This window comes from Sceloporus undulatus, chromosome 2, assembly GCF_019175285.1.
Source record: "Sceloporus undulatus isolate JIND9_A2432 ecotype Alabama chromosome 2, SceUnd_v1.1, whole genome shotgun sequence".
Taxonomy (NCBI): Eukaryota; Metazoa; Chordata; class Lepidosauria; order Squamata; family Phrynosomatidae; genus Sceloporus; species Sceloporus undulatus.
Window position 1 is genome coordinate 311,760,866 of NC_056523.1, and position 14,793 is coordinate 311,775,658.

Here is a 14,793-nt window from a genome sequence, read left to right on the forward strand (position 1 = left end):
GACTAGAACCCTGGAGATTGTGGTTCAAATCCCCACTCAGCCATAGAAACCCACTGGGTGACCTTGGGTAAGTCACACTCTCAGCCTCAGTAGAAGACAATAGCAAACCACCTCTGAACAAATCTTTATCTTGTAAGCCACCTTGAGTCCTTTTCTCAGAGAAAGGTGGCATAGAAATTAATTAAATAAATGTTGCCAAGAAAACCCCACCAATAGGTTCACCTTAGGGTCTCCATAAACTGGAAACAACTTGAAGGCACACGACCACCAAATCTCTTGTCTATGTGTATGGTAAGTTGCTGCTTTGACAGCTCCACTTTGTAGAAGATGAGACCCAAAACAAAACTGTCCCTTCAAAGATTGGCACACTAGGGTACCTCTAAGGACAGCCCTTTAAGTATGGTGTATATTAATTTGTTGTTGTTCCTCACCTTGATCCATGGGGAACGGGAGGTAAGAAATCGTCATCATCATCATCAATTATTTTCAGTTTGAAGTGATTATGAACTTGATGGCACTGTGTAGTTTGGCTTCTGCATGTTTATATAACCCAAGAGTGCAATCTTATGAATGCCACTGTATTCAAGGGATTCAGGATACCTTATTACAGTCCTGGTATGCCTTAACATACTTTAAATACTCCTCTTTGCATATTCTCCTATCACACAGGGAAAATCAGAAGATTAAAAAGACATTTTCTCAGGAAAGTCATGTGATCGTGGTGAAGATTTTCAGACAATCTCGCAATCTAAGAGGACTTATCCCAGGAAGAACCAGGAATGCTCCAGCAACAAACCATTCACAAGATTTCTCCGTGAATGGTTTGTTGCTGGAGCATTCCTGGTTTTTCCCTGGATAAATCATCTCAGATCGCAATGTGTGTGAAAATCTTTGCCACCATTGTGCGGCTTTCCTTGGAAAATACCTTTATAATCCCCCGATTTTCTCCTGTGTGATAGTCTCATTAGTGCGGAAACTGGCAAAGGAAGATTCCTTCCTAATGATTCAAAAGATAAACTTATAGGGTTTTCTGCACATGGTCCACGTGGTCCTGGGGCATGGTGGTAATCTCTGGAGTTGACAGGGTCCAGGCAAAGTATCTGTCTTGATGGGTGCTGCCAGGGCACCTGGCCTTCATAATTTGTATGTCAGGACTATAAAAATGTTTTTGGGAGGTAAGCTCCACAGTTGAAGTGCCACAATAGAACGGACTGTTTCCTGCATCCCAGGCAAGTATATTTCTGCAAGGGGCACGAGAAGATAACAAACACAGCAGTTGGGCAGGCTTGTGTAGAAGGTAGTCTGTGTAATGCAATTATACATGTTATCCAGATTCAACTGGGTATAGTAATAGGATATACATCTCTGTGTGAACAGAAACAAACAAGCAAAACGGGATTTTATTTTGTTTTATAAGTGGCTCATAGTTTTGGTCTAGCAGTTTTGCTAATTGTCTATGCTGAGATATTTTTTTAGCAATTTAAGATGTTGTGTGCCATCAAGTAATTTCCAATTCATGGCTACATTATCATGGGGTTTTCTGGGGCTAGGTGTGTGTGTGAGAGAGACACCCCATAGATTACCGTATCTGAGCAGGGAACCAAACCTTGATCTCCAGAGTTGTAGTGCAACGCCCAAACCACTACACATTGGCTCTTGTAAGAAAAATGCCTGCAAACATTTTTTTAAACATCATCTTTAAGCCAACTCAAACAGCATTTGATTGTGTGTGTGTATGTATATATATATGCAGAAAACGTTATGTATACAATAATGAAAAGGCCATACAGAACAAAGCCAGGAAACTTGGTGCTGAAAGGAAGTGAATGAATGATGCCCAGAATTTGACCTATCCTTCTGTTGGATAAAGGGAAGGGGCATCTCTCACAATATTACAAAATCTTAAAAGAGAGACAGTTGGAGGATGAAATTGTCAAACACTCGATGGTTAGGTGGTCGCAGGACCTACAGAGACCTATCGATTTAGAACACTGGGAGGAGTCTTGGAAGGATACAAAAAGATTTACAGTTTGTTAAAACTACAAAGAGAATTATACTAAAATGCTTTTTAGATGGTATATGACGCCTGTAAAGATTAATAAAATCTATAAAACTGCAAGCAATGCTTGCTGGAAATGCGGGAAGCAGGAAGGCTCTTTTTTCCACCTTTGGTGGGATTGTGAGATGGCCAGAAAGTTTGGGGGGAATATACATAGATTAATGCTAATCATTCTCTAGGTAGATATACCATTGGATCCTCGTATTTTTTTGTTAAATATGATTTGTACATTGGATGACCTGAGGATAAGAGAGATGTCACTATTAATTCTTTACATGGTAACATTGGGTCGAATTATTTATGCACAATATTGGAAGAGGAAGGAAATCCCTGATGAAGATGTTTGGTTAATTAAATTGAGAGAAGCTAAGGAAATGGATATGTTGACAGAGAGTTTGAGGAACAAAGATATGAAGATAGTAAATAAGAGATGGAAATGTTTAGATATATATTGCGGGCTTAAGATATCATAGATATGGCACGGCGTCTCAATATATTGACTGTTCTAGAAGAAGAAGAAGCTAGACTATAGGCCCTTATTACTCTGGGAGATGCCAACTGGAATTGAGTTATACTCGGCTTCTATCCTAGGATAGATAGACAGGATAAGAAAAGCTAAGAAATTCAAGTTGGATGTGGTGGAATATAGTATATGTTAAGATAGCTAAGTACCATAATGGTTGCTGGAAGTACTTGAAGAGAATTTTAAACGGTAATGAATAAGCATTCATGTTTAATGTATCCGTGCTTTGTTGTGTATTATGTTTGTATTTGTTTGGTATCCATATTTGTCTATTGTATATATCATATTTTTTTGTAATAAAAAAAAAAAGAATTTGACCTATCCTACTAGATCATATTGTTCTTGTATTTAACCATCTCTTGCATGAAACATTTTAATTGTATTTTTATAAGAATGATAACTATGATCTCTTTATTTCTACCAGGACACATCTTACAGGTGATATTTGTTGTGAGTCCAATATTTATTTATTTAAAACCACTTAAAATAATAAAAGTGAGCTGTTAGGAAATGTCAGGTTCCAAATGCCAATTAAAATTTCATATTTGTTAGAAAATATGAGATTTTGAAACTTGGTTAAGCAGCACATGGCATTAAAGTGAAATCTTTGCATCTAGGGAGGTTCCTTGTTCCTTCAATAACTCAGTTGGAAGATTGTCATCAGAGTATCTTTAGGTTAATGATTCAGTTTCGGTTTGGAGGAAAGACATGGAAAATGAGCCATAGCTCTATGCTAGAACACAGGCCTTATATGTTTGAGATATTGGAGACCAGATCTGATGGCTTTTGGTCTATTTTGGCCTGGGCCAAACTAACTCCCATTTTTCTCCCAGGCAGCATGCATTATAGTTAAGCACTCTGAGGACATCACATTGAGTGAAATTGGATTAGACAAGGGCTAGAGAATGTGTAGACTTCCAAATGTTGCTGAACTTCAAATCCCATCAGATGTAGCTAGTATAACCAGTAGAGATATGTGCTAGGAGATCCAGTCTAATGTCTTGTAGGCCTTGCTTTCTCCAGCTCTGATGCAGATGATTTGTGGGGGATAGTTTAGTTGGAGGGGAGAGGACTCACACTGTTGGTCTGTTATTTTGAGAGTGAGGAGGATAGACAGCTGATTTGTGACACCATACCAGCAGGTGGTAACAAATGGCTGCTGAGTGAACATGGATTAGAGAATGCCACAGGAATGTAGCCAGAGAAGGGAAATGGATTGACAGGGAGGTGTGGCCTTAATAAAGAAAGGAAGGTTATGACGTGGGGAGGAGATACAGTATGGCCCCTGTATCCACTGAGAATATGTTCTCAGACCTACTGTGGAAACATGGAACCACGGATAATTATGAACCCTATTGAAATGAATGACTTTTGGCCCAGCCTCCAGTTGAAGCATACTGTAGAATCTTCCTGGAGGACCTAGAAAATAATAATAATAAATAAAAACTTTATTTTTAGCCCGCCTTTCCTGGGATCAAGGCGGGTTACAACAGTGAAAAACACAATACAATCAATAAACAATAAAATAAATAAAAGCTCAGAGAAGGCATTTTTTTTCCAGATGCAGAGAAGTGAAACTGCGGGTACTGGTCCCATGGATACCAGGATCATACTGCAGTTAGCAGAGACCAGAAATGAGAAAGCAAACTGAAGGACGGAGGAGGGGATGAGAATGATGAAGGAGAACTGGAGAGGTGTATGTAAGGTGAGCATGAGAGCCAAGCAAAAGAAGCAGAAAGGTGATTATGGCCATTAGAAATGAGAGAAATGGGAAAAAAGGGCATACAGTGGTACCTCGGGATACGAAATACCCAGGTTACGAAATTTCCGGGATACGAAAAAATCCCATAGGAAATAATTGTTCCGGGTTACGAATGTTTTTCGGGTTACGAAAAAAATTTTGGTGCTTTTTTCGGCTTTTTCGCACGGAATCGCGGCTTTTCCCCATTAGCGCCTATGGCATTTCGGCTTACGAAGGCTTTTCGGGTTACGAAAGCGGCCGCGGAACGAATTAATTTCGTAACCCGAGGGAGCAGTGTATATCCAAATACTACAAACTATTAAAGCAAAGAGATTTGGAATCGGAAACAGTAAAAGAATGTATGATTAAGTGGTCACAAGACACTGGAATAACAATTGATATGGACTGGTGGGAAAAATCATGGCGAGACACAAACTCTTTTACGTTATGTCAAAATTATAAAGAAAATTACATTAAAATGTAGCATCGCTGGTATCTGTCCCCAAATAGATTAAATAAAATGTATAAGGCTGGGAGTGGTATGTGCTGGAAGTGTAAGAAACAAAGAGGCACCTTTTACCATCTATGGTGGGAATGTGAAGAAACAAAGAAATTTTGGGGAAAAATACAGGAATCTATGTCTAAAATATTGGGAATGAATATACCAAAAAATCCTCTATTGTTTCTATTAAATATGACCGGTATTTTAGAGGAAAAAAATGTAGAAATAAAACATAGACGGTTAATGTTATATATGTTCACGATTGCTAGAATTATATTTGCCAAATATTGGAGATCACAACTGACACCCACTTTAGAAGAATGGTTAGAAAAATTAATAGAGGCAAAACAAATGGATATACTTACAGAAGAAAGGAAAGAAGAATGGAAATGTCTTGAAAAATATAAAAAATTGTATCCGGGACCAGATGCATAGAAAATATAAAAGGAAAGAAGAAGTTTATAGTTTATAATATATACTAAAGAGAAGACAGATTCAAAGTATAATAAAGCCCATTGTTTGTGTTTAAAAGGTAAACACAAAGCTCCATGGAAGCCTTGCGTGATAGCTTGATAGTTCAGTGAGAAATCAAAAACAAAGATTTATGTTGTATTGAAAAATTTTTGTCTGTAATGTTTGTAATGTTATGTATGATAATGTATGGTATTGTTTGTTTGTATATTTGTATATATTTAAATAAAATTTATAAAAAAAAAAAGAAATGAGAGAAATCAAGCAGAGAGGAGAACTAGGCTTTCAGAACAGAGTGATGATCTCAAAGCACAGTTCAACATTAGCTTGTAATCACTCAACCATACTTCAAACAAACCACATTTCCCTGCATTTGAGCAGGATAGAGAAACAGTTTCAGTAAAAGTAGATACTTCTAATCCCTTCCTCATGATGACTCAAGATTTGCAGGCAAGGAGGGGGCAAACCTGAACCTTATGTGGACTTGCTGAACTTGTAGGGAAAAGTGGTCTCCCACTAATGTCTGAACAAGGTCCATGCATGCACATTTTTTTCATAGTTTGTTGTGTTGACTTGCCTGCTTAGTTTTCTGTTGTACCTGTTTCTTTGGAAGAAGCCTCCACCGCTGTCTGCTTGATTATTTGGAAAGGCGGTATATAAATAAAATATATTATTATTATTATTATTATTAAGGACTTTGCAATGAGAGAGGGTTGGGGCAGTTCTGGGCCAGGAGACTTTGGGCTGCCCTCATGTTGGTGCAACCAGGGCTTCCTTCATTGTAAGTGTCATTGTGATTCAGCTGAATTGCTGGTTTGAAGTTGTACTTCTAAAGCAGCAGAGGTACAGTGGGCCCTCCACATTAACTGGAGTTAGGGACACAGGACCCCCATGAATGTACAAAAACCACAAATTAAAAACCCCCACTAATTTTTCTTTTTAGCTGGGAGAACACCTGCCTAGGAACCTTCTGTGGTCAACATCTGCCAGAGATTGACCCTAGAATCATGTTGTAGGACCTACAAATACCTAGAGAAGTGTTTTCTTTAAGAATCTTTAGGTGTTCCAGTTAGTGTTGCCAACAAGCCTTGAAGATATTCCCCAGAATGTTTTACCAAAATCCCAAATCCCTGGAATTCCCCAATATTTACCGGAATAGTCAGTCAAAATCCCTGGAAAGAAATTAATTAAATATCCTGGATTCTGGGGAATTCCCCAGAAATTGGCAACGCTGGTTCTAGTACAACTCTATGGTTAACTTCCAGCAGAGTTGCACTAAAGGATCTAGAGATTCTTACAGAGAACAAAGGCCTTATCCAGACTGGCGCTTTGCGCCAGCCTGGATGCATGCTAGGGTTGCCTCGGGGTGTGCTTTACAGATGCCCCGCAACCCTAACGCGTAACTGTGGCAGCATAATGGCGGCACCCTGTATACACATCGTGGATGCGCCACATCCAAATAACGCAGCGTGGGCATGACATGTTTGCACTGCATCAGGCCACTTGTGGTGGCTTAACTGCAGCACCTGAAGAAGCTCCGAAATGGAGGGCGCCTTGTTCCCACAGCAACTAGATTGCCGCGGGAACAGCGCCAGGGAGAAAGGGGTCGAGCGGCCCATTTCTCCTTTGGGTGCGGCACCTGGGGTGTCCTGGGGCATGAAGCCCCAAGGATACCCCTTTTCGGGACTAGGGAGAAGTGGCATTTTGCCGTTTCTCCCTGGTCTCGAAAAGTGCCGGATTGGGGCCTCTGGGCTGCCTCTGTGGCTGCCCTGGCCTCAATACATGGTGTAAAGGGGCAGCTGCAGGCCGCCCCAAATGGGCAGTCTGTATCCCATCAAAGTAATCAAATCTGCAAATAATCAAATCCACAAAAGTCAAAGCTGCAGATGTGGAGGGCCAACTGTACTTTGTTTTCAACTGTTGACATGGGTAGGTGGCCGGGGGGGGGGGGGGTGGGGGGGCAAACAGGAGACTTTCAAAGTCCTGCAGTCTGTTCATGTAGTGAAGGTGGGCCAGTTCTTTAGAGGCTTTGGCCACCAACTTGCACTTATCCAAATCCAACCCTTGTTATCTTCCTTATTACCCTTTTGTTAGAACTCCCTACTCTTAAAAATTAAATCATAATTTTTTCAGGTCATGGTCTTGTTGTTATTATCTTAGTTCTCTCCATCTTAGAGGGCTTGTGTTCTTTCTTTAAAATGTACCTAGTGATGATAGTGGGTCTCTCCCGCACTAAACCACAAATACAGCTGGAGAAAGGTGGTTCACTTCTAATGATGAATCCACTTTCCTCACTAAATGAGGTAGCAGAGCTTTTAGTCCATAAATTCTAGTGCCCTCAAGCCAAACGAACCTACTCCTGTCCTTTCCAAAATCTACAAGAAGCTTTGGAAGCAATAAATCAAGGTAAAATTGTTTGGATGTTTTTATTTTTAAAAGGTTAAATAATAACCAGATATAGACATCAACACACAGGGACTGCAGTTATATTGGGCCCTTGAGTGGAGTGTTTACATTAAGTTTAAAATCAGATTGTTTTACACAACATAAGTGCTGACACACAAAACAGTCAATAAAATGTGTTTCAATTATAGGGTAGTCTTCAGCAGCTGGAGCATAAAGTACATAAAGAGCTCTTTCTCAACTCAAGCTTTATTGCATTGTTTATTGCAGACATGCTGCTGCAATCTGACACTGCAAGTCTGTGTTTCATAGAATCATAGAATGATAAGAGTTGGAAGAGACCACAAGGGCCATCCAGTCCAACCCCCTGCCATGCAGGAACTCTCAAGCAAAGCATCCCCGACAGGTGGCCATCCACCCTCTGCTTAAAGACCTCCAAAGAAGGAGACTCCATCACACTCCGAGGGAGTTTGTTTCACTGTTGAACAGCCCTTACTGTCAGGAAGTTCTTCCAAATGTTGAGGTGGAATCTCTTTTCCTGTAGCTTGCATCCATTGTTCTGTGTCCTAGTCTCTGGAGCAGCAGAAAACAAGCTTGCTCCCTCCTCAACAGGACATCCCTTTAAATATTTAAACAGGGCTATCATATCACCTCTTAACCTTCTCTTCTCCAGGCTAAACATCCCCAGCTCCCTAAGTCATTCCTCATAGGACATGGTTTCCAAACCCTTCACCATTTTAGTTGCCCTCGTTTGGACACGCTCCAGTTTCTCAATGTCCTTTTTGAATTGTGGTGCCCAGAACTGGACACAATATTCCAGGTGGGGCTTGACCAAAGCAGAATATAGTGGCAGTATTACTTCTGTTGATCTAGACACTATACTTCTACTGATGCAGCCTAAAATCGCATTGGCTTTGTTAGCTGCCGCATCACACGATTGATTCATGTTCAATTTGTGATCTACTTGGACTCCTAGAACCCTTTCACACATAGTTTCATTCAGCCAGGTGTCCCCCATCCTATATCTGTTCATTTCATTTTTCTGCCCTAACTGCAGTACCTCACATTTCTCCGTGTTGAAATTCATTTTAATAATAATAATAAATTTATTATTTTTATACCGCCCTTCCATAGATCAGGGCGGTTCACAGCAAATATCAATAAAACAATTAAGAATACATAAAAACACCCCTCTCTCACTGACCCCTCCCCAATGGTAAAAAGCCACCACAGCGGCAAGACAGTCCTCCGCAGTTTCTGGGGAGCTTCTTCCCAGGTGACATGGGGGGGGGGAGCGGCAGAAGTAGCCCTCCACCAGCTCTCAGGCAGTCCTCGATGTTGCGGGGTCTGTCTGATGCTCCCTCTGAGGCCGAGATGATAGTTGAAGAGGGAGGGGCCTCTTCCTTCAGGCAGTCCTCGATGTTGCTGGGTCTGCCTGATGGCTCCCTCTGAGAGCTTTGGCCCAGCTTTCCAATCTATTAAGGTCATTCAGAAGTTTGATCCTGTCCTTAGGGGTATTAGCTACTCCTTCTAATTTGGTGTCATCTGCAAATTTGATAAGTATACCCCCAATTCTGTCATCCAAGTCATTGATAAAGATGTTGAATAGCACTGGGCCCAGGACAGAGCCCTGTGGGACCCCAATGGTCACTTCTCTCCAGGATGAAAAGGAGCTATTGTTGAGCACCCTTTGGGTTCGGCCGGTCAACCAGTTACAAATCCATGTAACAGTTACCTTGTCTAGTCCACATTTTACAAGCTTGTTTGCAAGAATGTCATGGGAAACCTTGTCAAAGGCCTTACTGAAATCAAGATATACTATATCCACAGCATTCCCTTCATCTAACAAGCTGGTAATTTTATCAAAGAAAGAGATCAGATTTGTCTGGCATGACTTCTTTCTCTGAAACCCATGTTGACTCTTTGTGATTATAGAATTGCCTTCTAAATGTTCACAGGCTCTCTGTTTAATGATCTGCTCTAGAATCTTTCCTAGTACTGATGTCAGACTAACTGGATGATAATTATTGGGATCCTCTTTTTTTCCTCTTTTTGAAGATGGGAATAACATTTGCGCTCCTCCAGTCTGCTGGGACTTCTCCTGTTTTCCAGGAGTTCTCAAAAGATTATTGCCAATGGCTCCGATATTACATTTGCAAGTTCTTTTAATACCCTTGGATGTAGTTCATCTTGTCCTGGAGACTTAAATTCATTTCGATTAACAAGGTATTTGTCTACTATGTACAGTGCTTTGTAAATTTACAGCGCTTTATAAATAAAGGTTAATAATATAATATCTCTTTACTTATTCTGTGCTGAAATTTCCCTGATCTTTCCTCTGCTCCATTATCCTCAGGTTGAGCACCCTTTGCCTTTTCTGAGAAGACTGAGGCAAAGAAGGTGTTGAGTAATTCTGCCTTTTCTCTGTCTCCTGTTAGCATTTTGCCATCTCCTCCACATAGTGGCCCTATCATTTCCTCCTCCTTCCTTTTGTTGCGGACATATCCAAAAAAGCCCTTTTTATTGTTCTTAACCTCTTGAGCAAGCCTGAGTTCATTCTGCGCTTTAGCTTTTCTGACTTTACCTCCTACATGTATTTGCTATTTGTTTGAATTCCTCTTTGGTGATTTCCCCATTTTTCCATTTCTTATACGTGTTCCATTTAAAACGTAGCTCAGTTGAAAGTTCCTTAGTCATCCATCCTGGTTTCTTGAGACATCTCCCATTTTTCTTTCTCACTGGAACTGTTTGAAATTGTGCCTTCAGTATCTCCCTTTTGAGAAACTCCCATCCGTCCTGAACTCCCTTCTCTTTTAATATTTCTGACCATGGGATCACCCTCAATACTTCTCTATGTTTACTGAAATCCGCTCTCCTAAAGTCTAGAATGCGTGTCTGACTCTGCCTGGCTTTTCCTTTCCATTGTATAACAAACTCCAGGAGAACGTGGTCACTTCCACCTAATGATCCCACCACTTGCACCCCATTAACCAAGTCATCCTTGTTGGTTAGGATCAGATCTAAAATAGCTGACCCCCTTGTTGCCTCTGCCACCTTTTGGACCATGAAATTGTCTTCCAGGCAAGTGAGGAATTTGTTAGACCTTGGGGATTTTGCTGAGTTTGAATTCCAGCAAATATCAGGATAGTTGAAGTCACCCATCACTACTACATCTCTCTTTTCTGAATGTGTGGTCATCTGATCTAGAAAGGCATCATTCAATTGTTCCATCTGACTTGGGGGTCTGTAGTAGACTCCCACCATAACATCCTTGTTGTTTCCCTGCCCTTTAATTTTTATCCAGATGCTCTCCACCTGGCTTCCAGGATTGATGTCCTGGATCTCTTCACTGGTGTAAATGTCCCTGACATATAGTGCTATTCCTCCTCCTTTCTTGTTTGGCCTATTTCTCTTGAAAAGGTTATATCCCTCTATTCCTACATTCTAATCATGAGACTCATCCCACCAGGTTTCAGTGATGCCTATTATATCATATTTGCTTTGTTGTACTAGGAGTTCGAGTTCATCTTGCTTATTTCCCATGCTCAGTGAATTAGTGTAGAGACATCGCAGACCATGGGTCCCCTTTAGTAACTGCCTGTGCAAGTTTTTTTGCCTCCCACTGTTGGGTCCTTGCATTATTTGTCTTGTTTCCTCTATGTCAGTTTGACTATTTTCTCCAGCCCTTTTGCCTTCCTTAATATTGTCTCCCTCCCCCACGAAACTCAGTTTAAAACCCTCCTGATCAAATTCTTGAGACTGTTGGCAAAAAAATTTCTTCCAGCTGGTGTGAGATGCAACCCATCCGTTGCAAGAAGTCCCTCCTCATGGAACCACAGCCCATGATAGAAGAATCCAAATCGTTCTCCCTGGCCCCATCTGCAGAGCCAGTTGTTCACATCCGCTGTTTTTCTCTCCCTTCCTGGACCGTGCTCTTCAACTGGCAGAAGAGACGTGATGACAACTTGTGCATCCATTTCTTTCAGCTTCCTACTAAGAGCCTCGTAATTCCTTCTGATGTTCTGAAGGCTATGTCTTGCAATATCATTGGTTCCCACATGGATCAAAAGGAAGGGGTATTGGTCAGTAGGCTTGACTAGACTTGTCAGCCTCACATCACGGATCTTTGCCCCAGGGAGACAACACACCTCTCAAGACATCTTGTCAGTTACTCCTGTACTCCTTCACCAGTCTCCCAAATGCTGATGCTGCCAGAAATCTTCCAGTTTGGAAGAGGTGGAGGATTAAAAGAGGGACTTGGGTGGGCATGAAAAAACTTTGGACCTTACTGCACAAGCTCTAGGCACGGGATGAGAACGGTCTAAAAGGGGCCAGGAAGGGAACGGAATGAGTGGGGGACACATTTTACTGCACACAAAAAGTCCCTCACTCATTCTGTTCTCTTCCCTTCCATTCCCATTCCATCCCAGAGGAGGAGATTTTTGAGAACTCTTCTGAACATTTTTCAAAAATTGCGTCCTCTGGGACGGATTGGGAATGGAGGGGAAGGGAACAGAACAGAATGGGGACTTCTGTGTGCAGTAAAATGCATCCCCCACTCAATTCCCCACTCGTTCTTGGCCCTTTTCGTTCCGTTCTCATCCTGTGTCTGGAGCCCTTGAGCAATAAGCTCCTTGGAAAAAGGAGTGTTGCCCAAAAAAGTTGAGGGGAGAACTGCAGGGTTCCCACAAACAATGTCAGCATCTTTAAAAGTTTGGAGAATTGCTTAGCCCAAGGATGCTTTGCAAGAGGCCGGGTAACTTGAGGACCAGTTCCACCTGTGTAAACCAGTACTAATGTGAAAGATTTCCAGTTTTTGGGTGAATAAAGATTTTATTATAACATTAACACACACAGACAAAATAGTAAACACATAGCATTAAGAGTTAACTAAAGATGAGGTTTGGAAATTGGATAGTGGAGTTTAATGGATGCAAAGGGGTGATAGTTACTTGTCCAAAGAAGAGACCAGTAGACCACCAACAGTGAGAGTGGCTCAGACTGGGGCCTGAGGGTGATACAGCTCATACATGGAGCACAGAGTGGGGACTAACAGCATGCATCTTGTGTGCTCAAATATTTATACTTGATAACTAGCCATTGGGTATGCACTATCTTGCAAAGTAACAAAGACCTGATGACCTTCCCAGGAATCAACAGTGGGATTCCAGACTAGTTGATAGCTTTAACTTTAGAGTAATAAAAGCAGTAATTTGATGAGGACAACTGCAGGGTGGATGGACACGAAAGTTGGCTGGGAGCATGGCAGGGGTAGGCAGAAAGAGCTGGCTTACTGCTTTGGTGCAATGAGACCTCCTTTGTCTCTTGGTGCAAGAGGCAATGCAAAAGGGCCCGGAGTGAGGAAATATAGTGAGTCCTTGGTATCCCCTGGAGTTTGGTTCCAGAACTCCTTGTGGATAGCAAAATCAGTGGATGCTCAAGTGCCATTAAATACAGTGGCATAATAAAATAGTGTTCTTTATGTAAAATGGCAAAATCAAGGCTTGTTTTGGGAATTTATATTTTTAAAAAACATATTTCAAGCTGTGGATGGTTGCATTTGTGGATAAAGAATACATGGATAAGGAGGACCGACTATAGTCAGCACACTATAGCTTGGATTGTAGCTTTATGTGGATCATACACATATCATCAAGTCTTTGCTCCTTTCTCATCTGGTGTTCCAAAGGTCATTGTGACCTCTTAAGAACATGCTGGCTCCAGATAGGAAACATGAAAACAAGAAGCCCCCAAATATGGTACAGGGTGTGCAGGGTGTACTAACAGGAGATTCTTTGTCAGAAGCCCTGTTGAGTGTGGTTTGCCTACATCTCAATATATAAAGGACAAAAAAGCATGCAAGTAGTTTCTACATCCCCAGAAGAAGCATAAATGAAATCTGTCCTATTACCAGTGCAAGCGACTGAAACCCACTGGCCCCTATATTTGTTTTAGCATTTGAATGTAGATTGTATGTTCATCATTGAACTATTATGTTCCAAAAGAACATTAATTAAGCTTCCAGGAAATGATGGTGCTTTAAATGTTCTCCGCATGCTTGCTGGTAGATTAATTAAATTTTTCCATAAAGAAAACCTCTTTATTACATTGTGGCTTCCAGCTAGGGACCAAGATTACCATTTTCACTGTGCTCTCGTCACACTGATAGACTGCCTGCAACCTTCATATTTAATTGATATACGGAGTAAACTGACTTTTTCATGCGAACCCTCCCACAAGAGTGCAAACCCTTTCTTGCTGGACTAGATTTGTGAGTGCAGGATGAGCCTAAAGGGTGTCTTAATATTTACAGTTTTGCTCTATTTTAACTGCATTAGGATGGAATGTGGGTGTGGAGGTGTAGATGTGATGGAGAAAGATTGGTTACTTTCACCGAGATTTCAGGTTAGAACAGTTGTGGTGTAAACTAGAAAACTGATACATGACATTGTTGTTTCTGGAATGTTTCATATTATGTTTTCTTTGTAGAGTACAAACTAATTGCCATTAATATAGTAAATGACTTCTACTGTTATTAGCACCATCAATAAATATTATTACTGGTTTGTCCACATTTGAATATCTTCTCTTTTGGGGGATATAGGTTGAGTCTCCTTTATCTGGAATTGAAAAATCTAAAATACTCCAAAAACCAATATTTTTTCATGAGTGGCTGAGATAGTGACACTTTTGATTTATGATGGTTCAATGTACACAAACTTTGTTTCATGCACACAATTATTTTAAAATATTGCATAATTTATATGTATTTATATTTATGTGTATAAGGTGTTGCTGTGTGCCTTCAAATCATTTCTGACTTATGATGACCCTATCACAGAGTTTTCTTGGCAGGTTTCTTGGTATTGCCATTGCTTTCCTCTGAGGCTGAGAGAATGTGACTTACTCAGAGCCACCTGTTGGGTGAGCGGAGATTTGAACCCTCTTCTCTAGAGTCATTGTCCAACACTCACACCAGCACACCATTCTGGCTCTCTGTATAAGGTGTATGTGAAACATAATAGAATTTTGTGTTTAGACTTGGGTCCTATCTCCAAGATAACTCATTATGTACAATACAGGTAGTATTCTGA

The 14,793-nt window shown here is 40.9% G+C and overlaps 1 protein-coding gene across 1 annotated transcript in view; it reads left to right on the forward strand.

Annotated features, from left to right (window-relative positions):
* Positions 1-14,793, forward strand: part of PDZD2 (PDZ domain containing 2) — a 403,520-nt gene that overhangs the window by 43,764 nt on the left and 344,963 nt on the right. The window contains exons 2-3 of the mRNA XM_042447846.1: positions 3,007-3,032; positions 4,144-4,287. The gene's annotated coding sequence lies outside the window, so the exon portion shown is untranslated. The remainder of the gene's footprint in view (positions 1-3,006; positions 3,033-4,143; positions 4,288-14,793) is intronic.